This window comes from Podarcis vaucheri (assembly GCF_965113315.1).
Source record: "Podarcis vaucheri genome assembly, chromosome: 13".
In the NCBI taxonomy this organism is placed as follows: Eukaryota; Metazoa; Chordata; class Lepidosauria; order Squamata; family Lacertidae; genus Podarcis; species Podarcis vaucheri.
In genome coordinates, this window is record NC_138751.1 from 49,577,178 (window position 1) to 49,596,055 (window position 18,878).

The 18,878-nt window shown below is 41.9% G+C and overlaps 1 protein-coding gene and 1 long non-coding RNA gene across 11 annotated transcripts in view; one reads left to right on the top strand and one right to left on the bottom strand.

Annotated features, from left to right (window-relative positions):
- Positions 1 to 18,878, top strand: part of SLC20A2 (solute carrier family 20 member 2) — an 86,914-nt gene that overhangs the window by 25,932 nt on the left and 42,104 nt on the right. The window contains exon 1 of one of the 10 annotated variants that reach the window (XM_082194876.1): positions 637 to 958. The exons of 8 other annotated variants lie outside the window; for them this stretch is intronic. The gene's annotated coding sequence lies outside the window, so the exon portion shown is untranslated. Of the gene's footprint in view, positions 1 to 636; positions 959 to 1,096; positions 1,118 to 18,878 lie in introns of those variants that run through there. One more of the 10 variants, XM_082194879.1, reaches the window with a different exon arrangement.
- Positions 910 to 11,447, bottom strand: LOC309516394. Its single transcript, XR_014212875.1, has 4 exons — positions 10,197 to 11,447; positions 9,104 to 9,180; positions 8,681 to 8,767; positions 910 to 999 (listed from the first exon to the last, which is right to left on the bottom strand). It is a non-coding gene; the product is annotated as an uncharacterized lncRNA (long non-coding RNA).

Consider the following 18,878-nt stretch of genomic DNA (forward strand, 5'->3'; position numbering starts at 1 on the left):
TTCCCCATTGGCAATTTGAAAATGTCAGTTGTCATGCGCATTTTAATAGTATCATAATGGGATAAAATACTCTTAATTAATAAACAGCTCACTTAGATTTCCAAATCTAAAAATGAGTAAATGTGTTCACTCACTAGAATTCCCCTTTGTGCCCCAAAGCATTGAGACAGCTATGAAGCTCATGTAACTTTCATTTTTTTTACCTGTTATTGCATTTCCCCCCGTCTTTCCTCCAAGGAGCTCAAGGTGCCACATACAGTTCTCACTTTCCACATTTTATCCTCACAGCAACCCTCTGAGGTAGGTTTGGCTGAGGGATTGACTGTCCCAGGGTCACCCAGTGAGCCTTGTGGCTATTGTATCACACTAGGATTTGCCACCACTGTGATTTAGCAATAACTTCAAAGACAAAGGCAGGTTTTTTAAAAATAATCTGGTTTGCATGTGCATTCTAAACGTTTCCCTTTTATTAAATTAGAATAATTCTGACTGTTAAATACTAACGTAATGTTTGCAACCACATGTCTAGACAAAATGTAAAAATGTGCATTTTCCTAGCCTTTTATTTTGTGCAATCCAATTAAAGCACTGAATTATTTTTCTGCATATGTAGTTTCGGTATACGACACTTGCTAAATATTGCTAGTCTGTGTGAACTGATTTTTTCCCCCCTTAAAGAAACCCTAAACTGAGAGGCACAATCAACTGTCCCTTTTGTATTCATGCTTTGTGGGGAGGAGGTGGGGCAGATTGACAGGAGCTCTCTATAAATGAGCTTCATTTGGATTGGCTTAACTCAAGTAATCATGACGCTGCGCTGTGTTTCAGTAACCACCCACAACAGAGTGTCCTGTTAAGAGGAGGCATGTTTTCACCTTGAGTAGAAACTCTTGGTTGATGCCTATGAGTGTTGCCTTGTTTTGCAGTTCTCTCGGGAGTTTTATCTGGAGCTCGCTCTGTAAGTTGTAGAACAGTTCACTTTGCTTGAGATCTCTGCTCCTGAGGTGTGAATATGATAGGGTATCTATTTTAGACATAAGGAATGCATTTGTGACTATCAAGGCAGTTACTTGAAGAATTAACTTTGCTTCTCTTTGAAACAGCTTCAAAGCATTGAGTAAGTTTTTAATAATGGGGTTTCCCCCCTCTTGATAAACTTTTATAGAATTTTTAAAAACCGTACACCTTCTATGGAAGTAGAAAAGAATGAGAGGCCGTTCTATGACAGTTTTCATGATGGGGTGGAATCTCCCCTTTGTAAAAAGTACTTTATAGCATCTATTAGCAAGAAATAAATTGAGCTGAAAGGAGGCAGATATGATCTTCTGTTTTAAATGGTTGAAAACTACCTTAACCTCAAGCATCACTGTCTTATTATTGGAAGTAAACTTTACTCTAGCTGAATACAAATATGTGTAGTATGTATCTGAAATATATAGTCTATAGTATGTGTAGTAAATGTGTTTGTACAGTAAATGAAATGGGTTTTATTCAGGGAAGATAGTTTTTACTGCCAGGTTTTTCCTAATAAATGATAGTCTTTCTGTAGCTGAAGGTAACAGACGCCAGCATGAGTTTTTGAAATGCAACATACCAGTGCTTGTCGTGCAGGATGGCTTACAATTAAGCAAGCTATATAAGGATGTGTAGGGAAAGTTGGAATTGGTTGGTGAAGTAACCCTTTTATATAACTGATATTTATTAGGCATTATTTCCTTCCTGGAGTATAAATCTTTCATCCTCCTTGGTCTTATTGCAAGCTTTGTGCATGTAATTTTAGAACCATGTAGGGATGTAATTTGCCTAGAAGTATTTTAATTATCCTGCCTGCCATAACAGGGTCTGTTAAATTTTAAATACTTATATGACTTTAACCTGTGGGAGGGGAAAAACCATCTTACCCAACTTGTCTGTGCCTGGCATTACAAGCCAGATTTGATATTTTATTAAGTATTGTAAATTAACTATGTTATGTAAGAGGGGTGTGTGTATATGTGTGTACACCCCCAAACAAACAAAAAGAATTGTTTGCAAGTTGCTATGAAATAATCTGTTGTTGTAAACTAAACCCCAAACCCCATGTTATTATCAATTATAAACAAGCTTTGTCTTTGTGGCTCAATTTGATTGTTTTATAGGAACCTCTATATGGTTGTGGTTAGTAGTACAATCCGGCTGGGCTTTCTGTTTTGAAGGGGAGGATGTGTGCAAATTTTGTAACATTTGCCTCTTTTGCTTTTAAGTAGAAAAAATGTTTTTCCATGGGTTTCTACATACCAATTTTGGATGGATTCCCATGGGTAAGATGAGGTCCATATTAAGGAAAACTAATATTTGCTGGCTGGCAAATATTCCTCTGTCACTAGTCCATAATAGTCCATAATTCCTCTCACTAGTCCATAATAAACGCCCAAGTGATCTGTTGCCGCTTAGGTTTACATGGGGTAAAGTTCAGAGTTCTTTCAGGGCAAGTGCCTTCTGACCTATATTGTACGGGTTGAGTTGCATCTGAGTCTTTCTTAAATGCTGGCAAAGTACTGGCAGTAATTAATCTGCCACATGTAAACAAGCTCCGTAAGTCAGCAGGGTTTGCCCTGGATTCTATCACAGAGGAAATCCAAGGATAACCCATTAGAATTCCCTTTAAAGTTCCTTATTTCCATTTGTGTACACTATTCTGCTGTTGGCTGGGAATAAATTGCACTTTCCTTGGAGTTTCCTTGGCTCTGCAAGTGTCCTGCTTGACCCCTCACCTTTGTTTTCTGTGATAGCCTTCCCCTTGGTTATACTGTTTGGCTGGGTAGAAGGGTATAAAGTGTTTTTACAAGTCTCTGCTACAAATCTACTTTTTGGGATTGGGCGTTTCACTGTACAATAAAGGGCCTCCTCTACTTGGCTTCTGTTTGTAAAACCATCAAGGCTTGGCACTTGCTCAATATTTTCTGATTTTGGAGACTATTATTTATTTGAGTAGTGTTTTGAGTAGAGCGCTTTACAAAATATTAGCTTAGTCTCTACCCAAATATTTCTAATCTAACACAAACAGAATGCAAACGGATTAGTTTGAACGATATACAGAGCAAGCCTTGCTAATTGATGGAAACTCATCCTTTCTTTAGTTCGGTAAATCTGCAAACTAGGGGGTGTTAAATGTGGACTAGGAGGTGGGATGGAATGACGGCACCAGCCCAAGACTACCCTTTTCATTGACCTGCATAGCAATATATTGGCTGGAAAAAAACCTGCAAAGTATTTCCATAAAACCTAATTAAGTTTTCTATTTCATAAACTGTATTGAGGATGTTATTCAGTAGGCAAAGAGATTTTGAGTCCTGTAGGTAATACCACTTGTGCCTTTGTATGAGTGTGAAGAATAGTCCCCCTGAAAAAGATTTCACAGTGTCTTTCAAATAATTTATGTAGTGTCTTAATGAGATGTTGTTGATGTGAAGTTGGTATTTAAAGTGAAGAAATTTGGGACATTTATTATAGTTTACTTTCAAGACTTCTGTCTTTGGGAAGATATGCCTGGAGGAACAACAACAACAACAACAACAACAACAACAACAATTAAATAAATAAATGAAAATATTTTATAGAACGATCATAGTGCATTTTTAAGTAACAAGAGAGATCCCTGGAGTGAAAAGCTTTCAGTAAGAAATTTGAAGTGATAGATAACATTTGGAATCGGGTGGAGGAGAGGGTAAATGTGCTGAAGACTTTATGGATGACATGGGCACTTAGAATGGGTTTGAAAGAAGACAGAAGGCATCATTTAGAAATTCAAGAAAGCCATTCTAGCCAAAAGGGGCAACAAGGGAGAAACTGTAGGCATCTGAGGATGTTTGGAGACTTTCAGATGGCTGAGGGTGGTGGAGGTGGAGGAGAAAAGGAAATTGTTTGGGGATGGGGAAAATGATTTTTAGTTATTGTAATAAATCAGAGTCAAAGACTAGGATACAAGAGCAAAAAGAATGGGATTAGGGGCATAGCTATGGAGGTTTTTGAAGCCAAGAATGAGGAGTTTATGCTGGGTTTGGAGCAGACATGGACCTGCTGAAGGCGCATCATGTGATCAGAACAATGAGTGAGCTAAATGGTTTTGTTGGCAAAGTTCTGGATAGAAGTGAAGAGGTTGAAGTGTGGCAGTAGAAGACAAGATGAGAAGTTACTAGTGTGAGAACTAGAGTTTTTGTTGGGGGGGACAAAGAGAAAAGGGTTTATTTTTGCTTTTGTTGTAAAGTGACATGTTATGGTGCTGAGCTGAATGTGAATGCCAAAGGAGAGGGATGATAGTGGATAGTGATGTGGTTGGTGGTTATAGAAAATATATGAGGAGTGGAGGTCTTGGGAGGAAAGATGACGAAGGTTAATTCTCAACCCTCACTGTGTTTGACACCGTGATTAAATATTAAGCAGAAATAACAGACAGGTAGACAGAGTTCTGAGATAGAGGAGGGAGTTCTGATGTGGAAGTAGGTGTCATAAGCACATAGGTCTGGAGTGCTTATTTCAGACCAATGGCCACATTCTCATCTGGACAACATTCCAGGAGCCACATGGCATTGGTGGGTGGCACCAAAGCAAAAAAGTGTAAATTTTAGCATTGTACCATAGGTTAGTCTCTACCCACCATCCGGGCAACCAAGAAACACTGCCAGAATTCAAGGACACATTTCAGCCAGGCAAAAACACTTAAGGGGTGTGCGAAGCAGGGCTGGTATGGGAAAATGGGTGTGGCTGAGAAAGGGGAGTGGCCTATGTAGAGTCCTGAGGGTCAGACGGAGAGTGTGGAGGGTCACATTTGCTCCCTCCCACCTGAGGTTCCCCACCCCTGATATAGTTGATATTGAAAGTTTTGGTATGTGATGAGGTCACTAAGGGAGAGTATATTCGGAGGTCACAACAGACCATGATGGAGAGGGGGAAAGCAAAGGAAGAGCTTCCCTTCCCTGTGGAAAAGTTGAATGAGCAATTGCGTCAACAGGAAGAGAAGCAGCTGAGGGGAGTCATGGAAACCTAGGGCATGAAGTGAGTCATGCAGGAGAGAACCATCAGTTGTTCCATAGGCTGCAGAGATAGTTGCCAGTGAGGAGATCATCAGTGAAGGGCTGATCTACTGGTATGCTGAGGGCAGAAGTCAGATGTTATGGGGTCAAGAGAAGCTGTAGTAGAGAGAGTTGACAGTAGGTGTAAGTGATGCATCCCAGGAGTTTAGAGATAAAGAACACAAGAGATGTTGAGCAGTAGCTGTAGAGGCAGCTTGGGTCAAGGGGGTGTCCTTTTTGGAGAGGGTGGAAAGTGTTAGTGTGTCTAAATGCAGAAGGGAAGGAATGTGCTGATGAGATGGGGGGGGGACGCAGAGAAAAGTGGTATATTTATTTATTTTATTAAATTTGTATACTGCCCTTCGTCCAAAGATCTCAGGTCAGTTCACAGTGTATTTGATTGAGGAGGAATAATGGGAGATAGAATCAAAGGGGAAGATAACAGCGGAATAATGAACTAGATGGGAGGAAAGAGAAAAGGATTCAGGGAAGTGTGGACTTCAAGGAAAGAGAGTTAGATAGGGGGTTATTTTATTTTTATCAGGCAAACCCTTCAATGTGGAGGGAGGGCTTCAAAGGATGGAAGAGGTGCTGAAGATTCCTAGAGTTGGTGTGGATCATAGCAGTACAGTGGTACCTCAGGTTACATACGCTTCAGGTTACACACTCCGCTAACCCAGAAATAGTGCTTCAGGTTAAGAACTTTGCTTCAGGATAAGAACAGAAATCGTGCTCCGGCGGCCCCATTAGCTAAAGTGGTGCTTCAGGTTAAGAACAGTTTCAGGTTAAGAACAGACCTCCGGAACGAATTAAGTACTTAACCTGAGGTACCACTGTATTCTTGATGAGTCATATGGCAAGCAGAAAGGAGAGGATGACTTTTACAATGGACAAAACTGCTCAGCTGTTTGATTCTCTCCCAGAGGCATTCAGCTGCATGAGGGCAGGAGCACTGGACCTTAAAGAGAGGCAAGAGGGCTGAGGATTAGAGCCGTGAATACTTCGTTAGTAGAGAAGTACAAATGAGCCAAGAGAGGGGAAACAGGCACAAGTTGGGTGAGTGAGTGAAAATTGCAGATTCTGAGGAACCGATAGAAGAGAGCGAGGGCTAGATCTGAGAGGGCTCTGAATGAATAGACTGCAGGCTGGGGGGAAAGCAAGGATGGAAATGTGGTTTGGGAAGAGACTGTACAGTGTTAAGGGTGCTGTGGTCAGACCGAGAATTCCACAGCTGAGGGATAGACTGAGAACTGTTCTTGGTGATGACAAAGTAGCATTTTTAATGTTAAAACGTCCCAGAAAGAGACTGTAAGTGGAAACTCAAATGCTTTGGTTTTGAAGTGTCGTGGCTTTAGTGGCTGACCACAAACTCAAATGTTAGAAAACCTCACAGCAGTGAAAAAATATGTCTACTTATCACACTGCTGGCATCTGTTACAGTAATGCAAACACCAGATATTGTTTGCCAAATACATGCTGATTAGCTGCAAAGCCTCACCTTGTGTTTCAGTTGTGTAGAATATTTTGCCTCTTCTGAATTTTGGGTTGCCTTTGTTTTGAATATAATTCCTGGAGGTCCCGTCCCCCCGCAATAGTTGCCAAATTGTTTGTCAAGTTCTGTCAATCATAACTGTCAAGCACAGAATAATTATGGCTTTTATATTTTTGATTTAAAAGTGAAATAAAATTTGATTTTTAGCAGGGTCTTATTATATTGTTGCCCTTTTGAAAGCACTCGTGGTGCTTCCTAAAACTACTGCAACAATATAAACCATCTAACCATTTGGTCATTAGGTGAATGGTCACTTATTAGATACTGTCCTTGCTTAGGAGCTGTAGCTGTAAGCTATGAATGGATAACAGTTTTCAGTGAAACTGTGAGCACACACTTGTGTAATGAATACGATAATTTGTTCCGTAAGCTTTTCCATTAAGGCAAATTCCCCTTGATACCATTGATTCATGTCAGATAAACTTCCATTCACAACTCCAGGAGCGTGTTCTCTGTGACATGGAAGTGAATTGTGTACAGTGGTGCCCCGCAAGACGAATGCCTCGCAAGACGGAAAACTCACTAGACGAAAGAGTTTTCCGTTTTGGAGGTGCTTCGCAAAACGAATTTCCTATGGGCTTGCTTCGCAAGACGATAATGTCTTGCGAGTTCCTGCTGTTTTCCCCCCCTTTCTCCCCTTTTTCTAAGCCGCTAAAAGCCGCTAATAGCGCTAATCCTCTAATCCGTCAATGGGCTAGCTTCGCAAGACAAAAAAACCGCTAGACGAAGAGAATCACAGAACGGATTCTTTTCGTCTTGCGAGGCACCACTGTATGATCCAGCACTTTGCGTGAATGCAAGGCACTGTCAGTGGTGTAAACTTAGGCCGACAAAAGCCCAATAGGTTTTTAAAGAGGAGGCTCAGGGGTGTGCGCCCTAGGCATGTTTTGTGACTGCCACAGGTCCAATTGCGGCCACATGGAGATCTCTGAATGCCAGGTTGGTGACTGACGTCTGCATTTGGCTGGCCCCTCTAGCTTTCTTAAGCAGGTAAGCAGAAGAGCTCATTTATTGCATTTATATCTCACCCTTTTCTCCAAGGAGTAAATGGTTCACCTCCATTAATCCCTACTGCGACCCTGTGAGGTATATTAAGAGGCTGTGACTGGCTCAAGGTCACCCAGTGAACTTCATGACTGAGTAGGAATTTGAACCCTGATTTCCCAGGTCCTAGTCCAACAATCTAACAACACAGCACTGCTTGTGCTATGAGGCAGCTATATAAATTAAGTAGGTAAATAAATATGGAGCAAGCCAATTGTCACTTAGAGAAGAATCTGAAATACTTTCCTTGAAGCTTGAATTTGTTTTATTCTGGATTGTTTTATAATTTGATGTTTTAATGTGCTGTAAACCACTTTGAGGTTTTTTTCTTTAAAATATAAATTGGCATAGAAAGGAAATCAACAACAATAATAAAATCCACTGGAGAAAAATTGGCACCTAGACATTTTTTGTGTGGTGACCATAACCCAGGTTTACGGTGCCATTTGGCGATTAGCTTATATATCTGAGTTGCTAACACTGCATGTGTACCTCCACATGAATCCTTGGGCCACCTCAAACCATACATTCACACTCCCAGGAGAGTGTTTGTGCATATTTTTGTAATTAATTGGCGTGTGCCCATTTACGTACTTGTCAGCCTTTTGCACTCAAAAGAAAGTATTGGGTTGGTCTTAAATTGATGCCATCTCACCCTGGATGTATGATTTGTGATAGCCCAAGTTTACTGTGACTGTGTGAGGTGCACACCCCAGTTCCTAATTCTTTTTGACATACTAGAGCTATGCAGTATTTTGCTCCCAAAGCATTGGACCAGACACAATTCACTCCTATCTCTTGGAGGTGAGGATATGTAATTTGGGTGGCTTAATGATTATTTTGGGGGTCACACCTCAATTCCTAATTCCTTTCTACATATTTTAACTATTGTTGATATAGTATAATATATTAGTTAGCATTATTGAAACATACCATAAATTTGACATAAGTTGTATGGATGTAGGCGCCATGGTTCTCAGTTCTGTAGGTCAGCAGCTATATTGGAAAATGGCTCTCACAGACTTTTGCCAACCTGCAGATGATGTCATCTCAATTGTTTTCATTGCAAACGATGTCTGCTGTGCCCTCCAAGTAGATACTGCTGCCAGTAATGATTTTCCTATAGAATTCAATTACAAGAACAGGAAAACAGCAAAGTGTTTCACTTGAAGTACCTTGAACCAGTTTCATTTGGCCTCTTCAGATTTGCTTACGATTTGATCTTGTTGGTGACTTTACCTCTGTCATACATCTCTTAATTCATTCTAATCCGAATCCTTGAACAGTTCCTCCTCTTGTGGATGATAGAAAAGTTGATGTTCAAGGACAAGAGCATTGTGCTCTCAATTTTTAAACTATGAACCCAGCAGTGAAATTTAGACTATGTAGCAATATTGCAGGGAAGGAAAGGTTGTGGGTTGAGAGAAATGGGAGAGATTTCCATTATCATACTTACTGTGATTGAGCCAGTTGTAAAGAAGAGTTGCATCAGTAGATAACTTGCATAAATTGCAGATGTCCCTATCAATGCAACTACAGGAAAAATATGAGTCATTGAATCAAAGTCTCTTGTAATAGAGTATACATAAGGGCACTCCAGATTCCCTTAAAATATATTGGGAAGTTAATGCTGTTAGTGCAGGATGTGGTTATAAATATGCTACTTGTAGGTTGACTCAGTAGGAGCTCCCTTAGCCCTTGGACTAACCCAACACATATCTTCTAAAATCAAGCAAGCAGGATGATACCATTGCAGGTTGAGAATTTTTTAATTGAGTAGTTATCTGCAAATTGTTGTAGGCAATTTCAGATCTTGGCAGGAATTCTCTAAATATATCTTACTCAGGATTATTAAAGGTAGATCTTATGTAATGTAAGGTAAACGACTATTTGTACTGTGATTTTTGACCTCAGAGCAAAAACTTCATTTTTGAGCCATCGTGACACAGGTTTTATTGGGTTGCTCTGAAGTATGTTTTGTTGTTGTTTAGTCGTTTAGTCGTGTCCAACTCTTCGTGACCCCATGGACCAGAGCATGCCAGGCACTTCTGTCTTCCACTGTCTCCTGCAGTTTGGTCAGACTCATGTTTGTAGCTTTGAGAACACTGTCCAACCCATCTCGTCCTCTGTCGTCCCCTTCTCCTTGTGCCCTCAATCTTTCCCAACATCAGGGTCTTTTCCAGGGAGTCTTCTCTTCTCATGAGGTGGCCAAAGTATTGGAGCCTCAGCTTCACGATCTGTCTTTCCAGTGAGCACTCAGGGCTGATTTCCTTAAGAATGGATACGTTTAATCTTCTTGCAGTCCATGGGGCTCTCAAGAGTCTCCTCCAGCACCATAATTCAAAAGCATCAATTCTTCGGCGATCAGCCTTCTTTATGGTCCAGAAGTATGTTTACCTCTTGTATAAATCAGAGGATACATTTTAATTGTTGCTTAGCACTCATTATACCTTTGGTCTCTTTTTTTCTTCGTTACATTACATGGTTCATCTTTGTGGCCCATATTGGAATTGAGCAAGTGGATTTGGGGTTATGGAAATGGGTCTTACTGTGGATGTTTCCCTAGAAGGTGGGGTTGTTTACTGTACAGGCAGCTTACTCACTGGGAAACAGAAAAAGAATGTGCTCTGTTCATCAGTGTTCTGGAATTGAGAGCAGTAAACAATGCAGAGACGTACAGTTAACTGCAGGCAATTCCACCAGCAGATTATTACAGTAGATCAAAGTGAATACTATACACCACAGTGCAGGGAAGTGATAGCGATTGATTGACGTATCATCCTGAGGGAAGTGACTTTGTGACATCTGGTTGACCCATTCTGGTTCTTTTTTGTTAAGTCATCCTGGGGTGAAGTCTGTGCGTTAGGAAGGATGTTTCTTCAGTGCTTGTGTGTGCAACAGTGTTGTAATTTAACAAGCCTTCCTTTAACGTGCCTAAATCCTGTAATTTGATCTGAATCCCAAGTACATTCTGTAGACATAAGAATTCTAGAATATAACCACCATGGAGTAGTGGTTAGGGAACGTTAGGGCTAGGATGTGGGAGATCAAGGTTCAAATCCACACTTGGCCATGAGCCCCTCTCTGTGTCCATCCTTTTCTCACAGAGCTGTTGGAGGAAGGGGGTGGGATATAAATTAAATAAACACATTTATAAATATGCCATCCATACCCAAGCGTCCATTGTGCCTACTGAATGTGTTTCTTTTCTATCTCTCCATTGGGTTGAACATATGTCTCCTGCACTTGCATTACTGAGTAAAGATCAGCTGACTACTTAGCAAATCTTCTAACACTCTGGGTAACTTTGTCCCCAGCAGCTGAATACCATATTTTTTGCTCTATAAGACTCACCTTTTCCCTCCTAAAAAGTAAGAGGAAATGTGTGTGCGTCTTATGGAGCGAATGCAGGCTGCACAGCTATCCCAGAAGCCAGAACAGCAAGAGGGATTGCTGCTTTCTCTGCGCAGTGATCCCTCTTGCTGTTCTGGCTTCTGAGATTCAGAATATTTTTTTTCTTGTTTTCCTTCTCCAAAAACTAGGTGCGTCTTGTGGTCTGGTGTGTCTTATAGAGCGAAAAATACGGTACATGACAGACATGAAAGAAACAGTAAAAAGTCTCAGTCTTATGACTGTTGCTACTCACACCAAGGTATCCTGCGCCATTCAGTAGGAATGCCTCGCTGTATCAATAATGTGCTTCAATAATTATGACTGCCCATATAGCCAGTGTTAGCAACTGAGATATGAAAGGTAGGAGCCAAATGGCACCTTAAACCTAGGGTATGGGCGCAACAATGGCACGTTTTTTAATAACAAGAATACAAGGCTGAAAACGAATGAACTGCAGCTAAAATATTGTGCTCATTTTTTTTACATGGTCCAGTCCTTCCCCTGCCCACTCCCCATATATTTTCAGGAGGCTCTCTTCTCCATTCTTCTGAGAGTAGCTGGAAGTGGGGAGGCAGAAAAAGGTCCTCCTTTCCTTCCACTCTGCAGTTTTAATCTGAAATCTCAGGCGCAGTACTGCGCCCAGAGCTCAGAAACTGCTCGCGCTAATGGAATTCCCTGTCGCAAAATGCACCTAGAACCAATGGGATTTTCGAACAGTGCATATAGCATCTAATATATCTACCAAGTTTCACCATGAGGCACATGACCTATTCACAACACTTAGGTTATATGTACAAAACAGCACAGAAATAGGGTAAGGAGGCAAAGTTTGTGAAGTAAAGGTAAAACAGAACACTTCTCATCTTATGCAGTAGCCTGGTAGCTGAGTGTTGTATTCAGAAGGCAGTGGCATGAATTTTAACAACCACTCTTTCCATCTTTTCTACTTAAAAATACTAGAAACATTGTGTACCTTGATGTACAAATGGTGTTCCTCTGTTGCAGCTTAGGAGCTGCTCAGAATTCTTTGTGAACATAGGAAGCTGTCTTTTTCTGAGTCTAGCTAGCTTAGTACTGTTCATTGGGTGACAGTGGTGCTCCAGGACAAGAGACTATTATTATTATTAAATTTCTATGGCGCTGTGGTCTAAAACACTGAGCTTCTTGGGCTTGCTGATCAGAAGGTCAGCGGTTCGAATCCCCGCGACAGGGTGAGCTCCCATTGCTCGGTCCCAGCTCCTGCCAACCTAGCAGTTCGAAAGCATGCCAGTGCAAGTAGATAAATAGGTACCAATGCAACAGGAAGGTGAACGGCGTTTCAATGCACTCTGGCACTCGTCACGGTCCTCTGTGTGCCAGTAGCGGTTTAGTCATGCTGGTCACATGACCCGGAAAACTGTCTGTGGATAAACACTGGTTCCCTCGGCCTGAAAGCGAGGTGAGCTCCGCAACCCCATAGTTGCCTTTGACTGGACTTAACCTTCTAGGGGTCCTTTACCTTTTTACCTTTTCTTCTTCTTGGAAGAAGAAGAGTTTGGATTTGATATCCCGCTTTATCACTTCCCTAAGGAGTCTCAAAGCGGCTGACAATCTCCTTTCCCTTCCTCCCCCACAACAAACACTCACACTTCTCTGTGAGAGACTTCAAAGAAGTGTGACTGGCCCAAGGTCACCCAGCAGCTGCATGTGGAGGAGCGGGGAATTGAACCCGGTTCACCAGATTACAAGTCCACTACGCCACACTGGCTCTTTTACTGCCCTTCATTTGAGGATCACAGGGCACTTTACAGTATATGAACACAAACATATACAACATAATAACAAATAAAACAATAACGTCCCCACAGTTTAAAAGGCCATAGATTGTTTAATTAGCCAAAAGCTTGGGAGAAAAGGGATGTTTTTGTCTGGTGCCCAAATATCTGTAATGTAGGCTCCAGGCGATCTCCCTGGGGAGAGTACATTCTACAAGCAGAGAGCCACTGCAGAAAAGACACGAACTTGTGTTGCCGCCCTTTAGACCTCTCATGGATACACAAAGAAGGACCTCAGATGATTATCACAGGGTCTGGGACAGTTCATATGGGAAAGGCAGTCCTTGAGGTGTTGTGGCTCTGTGCTGTTCCAGGCTTTATAGGTCACAACCAGCATATTGAATTGGGCCTGGAAACTAATTGGCAGTCAGTGAAGTTGGGCCAAGATTAGTGTTATGTGTTCAAGCCATCTTGCCCTGGTGAGCAAACTGGCTGCTTAATTCTGCACCAGCTGAAGTTTCCAAACTTTCAGAGGCAGCCGTCCACATATATCATGTTGCAACAATGCATTAATGTCTGTTTCAGTGCTTCTACCTTAGATACCAGGAATTTTAGCTAGGGGATTTTTGCATCACCATCATCAAGCTTTCTTAGTTGCTTTACATAAGCATCTCAGAGCAATTTACAAATATAGTAAAATATGCAGTGCCACTCGTGACAAGCAAAGGAAAAAGCAGAGCACAGTAATCAAATCATAAAGCAATCATTCCAGCCCCTAACATAGGCCTTACCATAGCAGATGGCCAAAGTTAGATAGAGAGATGGAAAGATATCACCGATTGCTTCAAAGAAAAGTTTAACACTTGGGAGAAGAAAATGTGGTGTCCAGTGAGCTTCCCTGGGGAGACCATTCTGTGGATGGAGGCTGGTTCATGATCACCCTCCAGACAACTGCCTGCCCCTCATTCTGACTTCAGGACATGGGCAGGCTCATATAAGGGCCAGGAAGGTATTGAGGTCCTGTGTCATCTAAGGCTTTATAGGTAAAGACTACCACATTGAATTAGGCTGGGAAACAAACTGGCAGTCCAGAACAGGTGTTATATATTTGGACTGTGCTATCCCAGTTAATAATTTGGCCGCCGAATTTGGCACCAACTGCAGTTTCTGAACCATATCAGAAGGCAGACCTATATGGAACATTGCAGTAATCCAGCTGTGAGGTTACTTGGTCATAGAGCTCTGAAGCCAGGCTATGCCCATCCATATTAGACCACCAACTGAAGCTGGTTGAAGGTGCTCCATGCCGTTTAGACCACTTGTGTCTCCATTGACAGTGATGGATCAAAGGGTATATCTCTGCATCTCATCTTTCAGGGGAAATGCGACCCTAAAGTAGGCTGCATGCCACCTGTCCAGATCAAGGAACTGTTCTCTAACCATCTGTCTTGTCTGGATTGAGCCTGAGTTTTTGGCTGTCATCCAGTTCATTGCCACAACCAGACACCTGTTCGGCATGCGCTCTGCTACTACACCTGCTGAAGATTAAAATGGAGCCGTGTGTCACCAGCTTACCGATGACAACACACTCAAAAAGTCTGGATGATCTCACTCAGCAGTTTCATGTATATTTAAATAGCATGGGGGATAAGACTTGAACCCTGTGGAACGCCATACTGAAGGCTCCATAAGACCAGGCAAAAATCACCCAGGATCACCTTCTGAAGCTGGTTGCCCAAGTAGGAGCAGAACAACCACTCCCCCTGTCTCTCTCCTGGCAAAGGTGGTCTCAGTGCTATAGCTTGAACCCTAGTTGAAATGGATCAGGATGGATAAAAATCAATGATTTTAAATCAGTTTAAAAAAAGAAAAAAAAAGAAATAAGAGTTTTTAAAATAAAATGCTTTTGGAGGAAAAAATCTTTCTTAAGTTAGTTTTCTATTTAAGTTACCGTACTTTTCCACGCCCCTTTGTATAAGATGCCCCCTATTTTGGGGGACTAAAATGAAGAAACTGGGGGGAGGGGAGGGAGGAATTACCCAGAGTTGTTGAGCTTTTTTTGGGAGGAAATCACTCACTCACCTGGTTGCCAACACTCACAGTAGCACACGCCACAGAAGCCGCCAGTAGCCGCAACAACAGCCAATCAACAGCAACGCTTGCCACCAATCAAATCCACCCTGAAATGGATCCAGAAATTTGGCATGTGTTCCAGTAGCCCACCCCCTTCATAACTGGAGGCTAGACTGATAGGAACAGGGCATTTCCATCGATGGTGCTTTTCTTTAGATGACCCTCGCCAAGGAAGCTTAGGAGGTCATCTTTTCCCTTACTTTACAGTTATGAGGTTCCAGAAGGTGAGGTATGATTCTGTTTTAATAGAAGTGGGAGATGGTTTTTGTACTTGGTTCATTTTTGAAATTGGGGGTTTCATGGTAACTGCATTTTTGTAAGCTGCTATGGCGCCCCATAGGTCATTTTGGCAGGTCTTAAATGCAAAAATATGCTTGCTGGTGCTTTGTGACTAGCATCTGGGGCTAGTCCCAGTTGTATTCCTCAGTCTGCCTGGTTTACAGCAATTGTGTTGGCCCAAGGGATATGGGGTGGGTATAGTGGTGGGTCTTGCATCCCTCATTTTCCCACGTGGAACCCTGTACACTCATAATGGTGGTTTCTTCCCTGGAATTGCGGACACTTCTTCACCTCTGCCACACACAGTGCTCTCTTATCTGTCCTCTTCTGCTATGCTGTGCATCTGGGTTGTTGGTGCTTCCTGTCTAACCATGGTGAAACTGTGTTATAGTGATGTGATGCTGCTTCATGCTTGCTGATTGAACGTAGCACAGCAGCTACCTATATTGCATGAGCAGAAGGAGGCTTACTTGCATAAACAAGAAGGAGGCCTAGCTTGTTCACGTGCCACATTGCTAACATAATCCTGTTCCCTGCTATCTGAAAAACTATTGTGCAAACAGCATTGCATATTTCTGCAAAGCTGTGTTCCACTGACTTGCTGTTTAGAGGTCCCTCAAACTTTGGATATAATTTTTGCTTCGTTATTTGTATTTCTTCCTTATTTGCTGGAACCTTGGGTGTAATGCGTAGAAAAACAAGAAGAATAAGCTCTGCTTGCTCACTTTTGTCACACCAGATTCTAACCCAAGTTAAAAACACACACAGCTTTCAGATGTTGGGGCTTTGCTGAAGCTTCAAAAGAAAGCATCAGCTCCTGTGAAGAATGAAGGTTCTCTAGAACTTGTTGCTTCCTCTGCCCACATACCAATCTTTCTTCAAGGCTGGTTGCTTTTAGGGAATCAATAGGTGCTGAAGCATGTAAAACTCTATTTCTCTCTCTTTGATTGCTGTGTTCAGCAAAGAATAGTTGGGAAGTGATATTCTTGTCATAGCTTCCATGACTTACTGCAAGACATCATATGGAAGCCTGACGTGGAAATGTCTCTGAGCGGTTGTTAACCCATACCCACAATGGTGAATATATCTCCAATGGACTTAAAGTATTTTCACTGATGTCTAGCTTGTTTTCAGGCACAGTTCAGGGTTTGACCAATTACCTGATCCCACACCATTTATTGTAAGAACCGCTTTTTTAAAAAAATAAAAAGCTGCCTGTTAGGTACAATATTAATTGGAGCGCTTCCTCTGATCGTCCCCTGCTTTGCAGATTAGGCAGGTTGCTACCGAAGAGAAGGTACCTTTCTGTGCTCTCCACATGAATTTGGAGCATCTGTCTTTTAGGTGACAGGAAAGTCCTTCATGCTTGCCCATGCTTCTGGTAGGCTGTTAGTTTTTATTGCTGCTTTGACTGTTGCTAGCTTGGTTTTGCATCTTGAGCGCTATGCTTTTTCCTGACAGCTCATATGTCTTTAGCACTGATTTGAATGCTGTTTAAGGCGTTATTATGAATTTTGTGAGCTGTCCGAAATCCTGTAGCAGTAGCTGTGGAAAAGGGGTTATTAGAAGAAGACATAAGTATGATAAAGTGCATTGACCCAAGATTTATGCGAACTTCTGTGGCACGCAACACTTTGAGACTTTCTAGATTGAATTAATTCTTCAAAGAAGGGTATGTCCTTTGCTTTGTTAAGGCCATGGTACTAATCTTTGTTTCTGATGCATTTATTTTTCTTCCTTATGGGTTTGCAAACTTGTGCCATATTCTTTTTTAAAAAGAAACTCCAGTTTTGCTCAGTTACAGCAAAAGCAGTTTTGTGCAGTTGGCAAGGATAGGGATTTGTCACACTGTGGACTAGCTGGGCCTGAGAGAGATTGCGGCCAGGGGCCCCTTTTCTCTGAAAATAAAATAAATGATCACAAGGATTTGGCACAGTGTCAAATAGTTCACTTACTTATTTATGAGATTCTTATCCGTCCCTTCATGTTAAGGTCCCAGGGGCAGGTTACAACAATATAATCAAACAATTAGAATGGTGTATACAATTACAAAAACAATTAAACCAATTCCAAGCGAAATGTAGTACAGTATAGGTTAAACAACACAGCAGAGGTTGCCTCCACGAAATATGCTGTTAAAGATCATGGGATAAAGGGTTGCATTTCCAGCATATGGAGGAAGCTAGACAACAAGCTTAAAGATTTTAGTACCCCTTTACTAGGGCATTACGTTCCCTGTGAAACAACCCATCAAGAAGAACAGAATGCAAAATGTGTGGCTTATACGAGTTCTTTCTGCTCTTTGCTGTGACAATATGTAATTGTGAGCTGGTTACAAATGTCTAGCTTGCTGAGTTTACCTCATCCGGGACAGTTGGTTCTCCCATATTTGGAAATATATATTGGCTGCTGATATAAGCCCGGGCTGGATGATAGCTTAGCCATCCAGCTTCAGCTCCAAATATTGATTGGCAGTCTCTCTTCATTGTTAAATTTGGTATGATTTTTGAGGAAAGCCCTTAGTACTTGGGAGAGGGGTGCAAAAGAAGGTGTTTGCCATGTGACAGGCACAGCGTCACGTCAGCCAGCCATCCCAAGACAGTATCTTGTGCCTGCCTTGTCATACTGAAGGTGTACCACCTCATTGTGCACCCTTTACACCAGCCTTTCTCAACCTTGGATCTCTAGATGTTGTTGGACTACAACTCCCATCATTCCTAGCCAGCAGGGCCAGTGGTCAGGGATGATGGGAGTTGTAGTTCAAGAACATATGGGGCTCCAGCGTTGAGAAAGGCTTCTTTACACTTAACACTATTTTTAACAATGGTAACAGGGGAGCATGACCATAGTATCTCTGAAGCAGGCATATATTTTTTTGCCAACAAGTACTGCAATTGAGATATTGCAATGCCATATTCTTATTTCGTTCTTGGTTAATCTTTGCCAGTGGATTCAATTGGCTGCTCCTGTGGCAGAGCAACATCCTGTCCTTTCCCTTGCACACTGTACTGCAGGGTCAGTTCACCAGGCCTTTTCAGGACAGCAGCATCTGTCATCAGCTTTCTTTGCTTTTCTAAGGCTTGCCGCTGGGACTCTGTTTCAGTTCTCTTTTGTCACTGGGCAGGCTGACACCATTTCCACTGAATGAGGACAAAACCTAGATGGAAGCTTTATCCTTACTACCGGGGTGGACACACACACACACACACACACACACACACACATTTTTGCAATTTTAGTGATCCCAGGTGTCAGTCTTAAAAAGTAACCAAAATGTCAATATAATATAAACATGCTTCATTTTATACTTCATTCTTAAAGCTTAATTTATGACTCTGTCAAACATGCCTCTATCATTCAGTGCATGAGCGAGAGAAGCATTTATTTTATTTTAAAGCATTGATTATTAGGAACATAGGTAGTTGAGCGTGAGCGTGCAGACTAGCAGGGTGAATTGCTTGCCTGGCATGAAGATTGCGCATGTTGCTGGTCACCAAGTAGCAAGGGAGATGCTGGGGCAAAGTCAGAACTTGGGGGCAAATTCACACCAATGATAAGGGTAAAGGTAGTTGCGAGGTCCTGGAAGCCAAATTTAGGTTGCTAGGTAGAATGCTGAAAGCCAGAAAGGTATGCATGGATGAGACAGTGGTGCTGGGAGGAGGGGTTTGGATT